The sequence below is a fragment of the Erythrolamprus reginae genome, chromosome 12 (genome assembly GCF_031021105.1).
Source record: "Erythrolamprus reginae isolate rEryReg1 chromosome 12, rEryReg1.hap1, whole genome shotgun sequence".
NCBI classification, from domain to species: domain Eukaryota; kingdom Metazoa; phylum Chordata; class Lepidosauria; order Squamata; family Dipsadidae; genus Erythrolamprus; species Erythrolamprus reginae.
The window spans coordinates 33,483,543-33,490,591 of NC_091961.1; positions in this window are offsets into that span (position 1 = coordinate 33,483,543).

Here is a 7,049-nt window from a genome sequence, read left to right on the forward strand (position 1 = left end):
ATGAAGTCTTTCCTGATACGTTTTATGCTTAAGACCTTCCACCATATTGGTAGCCCGTCTTTTATCCATATCTTTTTGTGGGTGAGGTCTCCAGAACTGAACACAGTATCCCAAATGGGGTCTCCCCAGCGCTCTATACAGCGGGATCACAATCTCCCTCTTCCTGCTTGTGATACCTCTAGCTGTGCAGCCAAGCATCCGACTTGCTTTCCCTACCACCTGACTGCACTGTTCACCCATTTGGAGACTGTCAGAAACCACGACCCCTAAACCCTTCTCTTCTGAAATTTTTGCTAACACAGACCTGCCAATACAATACTCAGATGGAGGATTCCTTTTCCTCAAGTGCATTGTTTTACATTTGGAAACGTTAAACTGCAGTTTCCATTGCTTTGACCACTTATCTAGTAAAGCTAAATCATTTACTGTATTGCAGACAGCTCCAGGAAAATCAACCCTATTGCACACTTTAGGGTCATCGGCAAATATAAAACCCTATATAATACTCAATCCATTGCTTTCTTCTCTCTCGTTTTTAAAACCAACATCCCCTTTCAAATATTGTCGAAGTTGGGCAGTGAAACCCCTTTCTCACCCTCTCTGCCCCATGGCTATTCCTGCAGACGGGAATCGCCTTCCTCTCGTTTAAACAGCTGCCCGGAAAACGAGCCTCCAAATCTTTACTTTTGCTATTTGAAGCTGTTCTTTTTCGCTCTCTGGCTTATTTGTATTTTTAATCTCCTGAGCTGCTTCCCTAATGATGCCAACTGACACCACTGCTCAAAGTGCCCAGGTGTGCAGGAATTAAGGGCAGAAGGAGAGGCGCTGGCCAACGAGTCGCCTTCTTTTCTTGTTAGGGTCTTTTCGAGAACAGCTCTTGCTGAACTTAATTTGTGGCGGCTTCCAGCTGGAGGGTGGTGTTGGGATTAGAAGGGCCTTATGAATATCTCATGCAAACTGGCGGAGTCCACACACTTGTCACAAATCCACAAATTACTTGTCATTTTTGCCAACGGCCACCGGAAATTCCATCCAGTAATGGTGTTGTGTTTCTTGCCCACTCAATTTGGCACCGTTTTACACAGGCGTGTAGGAGAGGCTTGCTAGAGTCCCGGTGTTTCCCAACCGTGGCCACTTGAAGATATTTGGACTTCAACTCCCAGAATTCAATTACGTGCCAGCCATTAGGATGCTGGCACATAGTTCCAATCAATTCACTTAGAAAAAGCTGCTTTCTTTGGAGGCTGCCAATAACGAGGACGACTTTGGAAGCCCGGTGTTTGCGTGACGAGCCAGCGCCGTCCGTCCCAAGGTTGACCACCAGCAATCGGTTTGGGGGAAATGGGCCACTTTGGAGAATCCCCAGCGTTCCCTGGCTCAAAGGCTCAGCAGGGCCAGGAGGAGGCCATCGCCATTGGAGCCAACTGAGCTGGCTTCCGTCCTCAAAGAGGGCCCTGCAAGTTCAAAGACAGGCTCCCCATCCTGGAGCTTCCTAGGTCTTTGACATTTCAGGTGTTGCGTATCACCTATATGGCTCAGGGCCAGGCTATCTACGGGACCGTCTCATGGCACATACCTGCCAGGGACCTAGAAGAACCCACAGACTTGGCCTCCTCCGGGTCCCGTCGACTAAGCAATGAAGGTTGGTGGGGCTGCGGAGAAGGGCCTTCTCTCTGGCTGCCCCGGCTCTAGGGAATCAACTCCCCCCTGAAGTCCATACTGCTCCCACCTTGCTGGCCTTCCATAAGGCCACGAAACCTGGCTTTGCCAGCAGGCCTGGGGCCTATGATTGATTGATTGGACTTTTACGCCGCCCCTCCCTGAAGACTCGGGGCGGCTCACAACATATAATAAAACAATATATAACATTTCGGGTCCAATTACCTAAATATAAAATATAAAATCTAAATATAAAATCTAAAAACCAGTCATTCCCATACAATCGGTTTCTCTCAGTCCATTCAAATAATAATAATAATTATTATTATTATTATTCATGGGCCAGTGGGCTAAGATCTAATTGCCCCAAGCCTAGCGATATAAGTGAGTCTTAAGACTTTGCGGAAGGCGAGGAGGGTGGGGGCATTATGAATCTCCGGGGGGAGCTGGTTCCAGAGGCCTGGGGCCCCCACAGAGGAGGCTCTTCCCCTCGGCCCTGCCAGGCAACATTGTCTAGTTGAAGGGACCTGGAGAAGGCCGACTGTGGGACCTAACCGGTCGCTGGGATTCATGCGGCAGTATTATTATTATTTATTATTATTGGATTTGTATGCCGCCCCTCTGCGCAGATTCGGGGCAGCTAAAAATGATAAAAAACAATTTAATAAAACAACTAAAAACCCTTATTATAAAAACCAAACATACACACTAACATACCATGCATAACTTGTAATGGCCTAGGGGAAGGAATATCCTAACTCCCCCATGCCTGGCGACAAAGGTGGGTCTTGAGTAATTTGCGAAAGTAGGCCACATATGAAGACTACGACCTCCAAAATCCACAGCCAACATCAATGGCTTCCACGCCAAGCGCCCTGTGTGCTCATTGGACCTTGCTGTCGTCAGCCCTTCTTCTCAGCTTCTGAGTCCTATTGAGAAGGTTCGGAGGGGCATCGCCAGGGCACCAAGGCTCCAGTGCCATCGTCCCAGCCTGGCCAGGCTCTACCCAAAATCTCCTGGAAGGTGGCCATTGTTTCCTTCACCGAAATCCATCTCCCTCGTTGATGCCAGGAGCCCAAAGCTCAGCCGTGACTGGCAGAAGGGATGTTTTGCCCCATTATCCCTGAGCAGCTCCGAACAAAGCCTTCCATGGAACTCCTCGAAATAGTGGAATGAGTCAAGAATTCCCACCTGGCTACATCCCTTCAAAAGCTCTCCCATCATTATCCGAGCCCACCTGTCAGCAAACAGCAGTGAAGAAGACCTGAAGGTTCATCTTCTCCACCAACTACCTGGGTCTCTTCGCAACTTTGACAGGCACATCATTAGGCGAACATACCTGAGGACTGACAGCAGGAGAAGGGGAGGGGGGAAGAGACCCTGTGGATTTTTTTTTCTCCTGCTGGCAGGTCTATTTGTTCAATCAGGTAATCTTGTTCTGCCTTCACCTGAGCACCTGTCCCGGCGTCTCACCTCCTGGAGAGCGGCAATCAACTCTCACCTCCGCAATTAATCGGTTCAAGGGAAGATGCCGGCAGCCAAGCTTCCAAATGTTCCGTTTGAACAGCAAAATCCACCACAATATAAATAACAAAGTTTTCACCCAGGTTCTCATCTAGCGGAAAAGCAATTCTGGAGACGTTGCAAATGAAGGCCAGGACGCATCGGTTGCCATGACTTATAAATGGTCAAACAATCAAATTATATATTTTGGGGAGGTGAGACGATAAAGGCCTTTTCTGCCTAGACTTTAAACGGTCGAACGGCTTTTAACAACCCAGTCCATTTCTTTAATCGTATGGTAAGATTTTAACTGTCTCAGGGATGGCATTAAGAATGAGATGCTAGCAGTTTGGCTGGCTGTTTTTTTAGGCCATTATGTTAAATACAGAGGGGCTAAGCCTTTTAATTCATAGTGATCTAACCACTGAGTGGCAGGTTTCCATGTTAATAGAACGTATAAAACAAACTCCTCTATTACATATGTACTGTTTACTAAGGTGAAATATTTGGTGCTGCCAGCAGGTGGCAGTCCTTCCATTTGCTATTTTGCTGCAGAGGCCAGGTGGTACTTGGAGCAAAACTCACATTGATTGGTTGGTTGGTTGATTGATTGATTGATTTGGACTTGTACGCTGCCCCTCTCCGAAGACTAGAGGTGGCTCATGACGTAGCATAAAACAATAGAAACATGGAAGGGGCGTACATAAGTGCACTAGTGTGCCTTTCATCCCCTGTCCAATTGTCTTTCCTTTATCTCATATATCATATATATGTTCTTCCTTTCATATATCTTCTCCTCTATTTTTATATATATTTATATATATATATATTACCTCATGTCCATTCTCTTCTATATGTTTTGTGTATTGGACAAAATAATAAAATAATAAAATAAGATTGACGGCAGAAAAAGACCTCCTGGTCCATCTACTCTGCCCTTATACTATTTCCTGTATTTTATCTTAGGATGGATCTATGTTTATCCCAGGCATGTTTAAATTCAGTGACTGTGGATTTACCAACCACGTCTTCTGGAAGTTTGTTCCAAGCATCTACTACTCTTTCAGTCAAATAATATTTTCTCACATTGCTTCTGATCTTTTCACCAAATAATCTCAGATGGTGCCCCCTTGTTCTTGGGTTCACTTTCCTGTTAAAAACATTTCTCTCCTGAACTCCTAACCCTTTAACAATATACAATGAAACATCTGAAATCCAATTAATATAAATAACCAATCTAAAAATCATTCTAAAAACCTTAAAACATTTAAAAAATATTATTCATTCAGATTCAGACAACAAACATACCAGACCCTTGTTGGCTGGCGGCTGGGGTCTGTGAGCCCCTCTTCCTTCTCCAGGAGTGGGTTGTCCAGAAAGGAAATTGGGGCTCTTCCAGGCTTGCGTCTGAGAAAACGAGGTGCACGAATCCTCCAGGAGTGGTGTGTTTGGGGCAACCACGCTGCTCCCTTGGTTTAGGGGCGCAGGTGACACAGCAAAATTGCTTGCGTGACTGCCAAGCTCCTGCGCCTGTTTATCTGTCCAGGTGCATTATCCATGCTTCCTTGTGCCAAAGACATGTCACTTATTATGAATGTGCTCATCAGGAGCTCTCAGGGCCTGTCATAAAAAGTAGAACGGCTGGAGTTTTCCCAAGGTTCCATCAGGCACAGTTTTCCTTGTGTGTCCAATCACACAGAGCCAATAAAGAATTTATCTCCTCCCCTCCCTTCCCTTCCTCTCTCTTCTCTTTGCTCCTCTCTTCTCTTCTCTCTTCTCTTTCTCTCCTCTCCTCTCTTCTCTTTCTCTCCTCTCTTCTCTTTCTCTCCTCTCTTCTCTTTCTCTCCATTTTATTATAGACATTCAGATTATAAACCTAGGTTTCTTATGATGGATGGACTGGACATTTATTGCCACTATCCCACAAACCATGACTTACCCTTGTACATTAATTCAAATGTTGTGGCTTGTAAATTGTGACTGGTATTTGAACTTTAGCTTTAACACAGAGCTGGGACAGGTTGGGGGCGTTTATTCTCCCAACCACGTTCAGGGCAGCCCTCTTGCCAACCTGCCTCGGCCCCTCCCTGCGAAGGGCAGCCCCACAACCCGGGGGGGGGTGTCTCTTGGCCAGCTCCCTCCTTCCTGGGGTTTGCCCAGCAAAGCTGCCATTGTGGTGTGAGTCCTGCTTGTGTGTTGCTTCCCAAGGGAATAGGAAGCCCGGGAGTGATTGAAGAAGCTACCCAGGGCAAACAAGGAGAGAGATTAAGTGGAGAGTTTTACTAGAAAGTAATTGTTTTGTACATACTCTAATTGGGGCCCACTTGTAAAAACTGCCCTCATAAGCTAATCCGCCATTAGATTTTTTTTCTTTATGTGTTTTTAATGAATTAGCAATAAAGATTGTCTCTCTTTTGCGGTTCCCATAAATGGTTCCGGAGAAGAAGCAGAGACGGAGAGACGAGACTCGCTCAGCCAGGACTGGACTCAGCTGGGAACAAAACGCCCCGAACTGGACCTCGGTGGCTCATATAAGGGATGGCAAAACTATGGCACAGCTGCCACAGGTGGCACACGGAGCCATAGCTGCTGGCACACAAGCCATTGCCCTAGTTCAGCTGCAGTGTGCATGTGCATGTGTGTGCTGGCCAGCTGATTTTTGACTCACACAGAGGCTCTGGGAGGGCGTTTTTGGCTTCCCGAGAGCCTCCTGGGGGAATGGCGGGAGGCATTTTTACCCTCCCCAAACTCCAGAGAAGCCTTTGGAGCCTGGGGAAGTTGAAACACGAGCCTACTGGGCCCAGAAGAAGTTGGGAAAGAGGCCATTTCTGGCCTCCAAAGGGCCTCCAGGAGGCTGGGGAAGCTGTTTTCACCCTCTGGAGGCCTTGAAGAATTATTGTGGGCACTTGCGCATGTGTGATAGTGCGCGCCCCTGCTCTTTTGGCACTTGGGGAAAAAAAGGTTCGCCATCACTGCCATAAGAGAATTCAAGGTGGGCTGGACTTGGGTCTCTTGGGAGCGCAATGAGACAAGGCCAAGGACCCTTCCCTGGTCTTCTCCTACAGCTCCTGGGGGGCATGGACCAAGCAAGTCTGCAAAAAGATCAGATGGACCATAAGAACATGTAAGAACATAAAAAGAGCCAATGCTGAATCAGGCCCATCGAGTCCAGTATTCTGTGTCCCACAGTGGCCCCCCAATTGTCCAAGGGGATCTTGAGCAGAAAGAGAAGGCAAGACCCTCCCTTTCCCTGGACCCCCAACAAGTGGGACCCAAGGGAACCCTGCCTGCCTCCACCAACATAGAGGCGGCACATGGACATCCGTTTCAATCACCACCTATGATGCACTTGGCATCCATGAATCTGTCTAATCCTGCCTTGAAGCTCACCAGGCTGACAGCTGTCACGACCTCTTCTGGAAGTGAATTCCATAAACCAAGGACCCTCTGGCTGAAGAAATATTTCCCTTGACCATGTGGTCAATTGGAAGAGATAAGGGGGTGGTGGTACCTGACGGTTTACAAGGGCCGACTCCCACCCTCCCGGCTTCAGAGGATCTAAATGTGTTTGGACAGGGGAACGAAAAGGGTCAGCAAGGAAGTACAGGTGTCCACTGGGGTATTTTGGAAGGGGAGAAAATCGATTTCAGTCCATTGCGAGTTTTCAAATGTGACTCAAATGCTCCTTTATGTGAGTTCACCCAACATGATGCACACACACACACACAAAACCACAGAGAGAGAGAGACTCGAGACTTTGCCTGTCTCTGTGTTGTTCCTTCCAGGGCTTGTAACCCATCTTTGACGCATGCTGAAACAACTTTGCTTATTTGCTGGTGACCTGAGTTCCCACCAGGTGCCTTGTGTAAATGAAACCTGACATGACA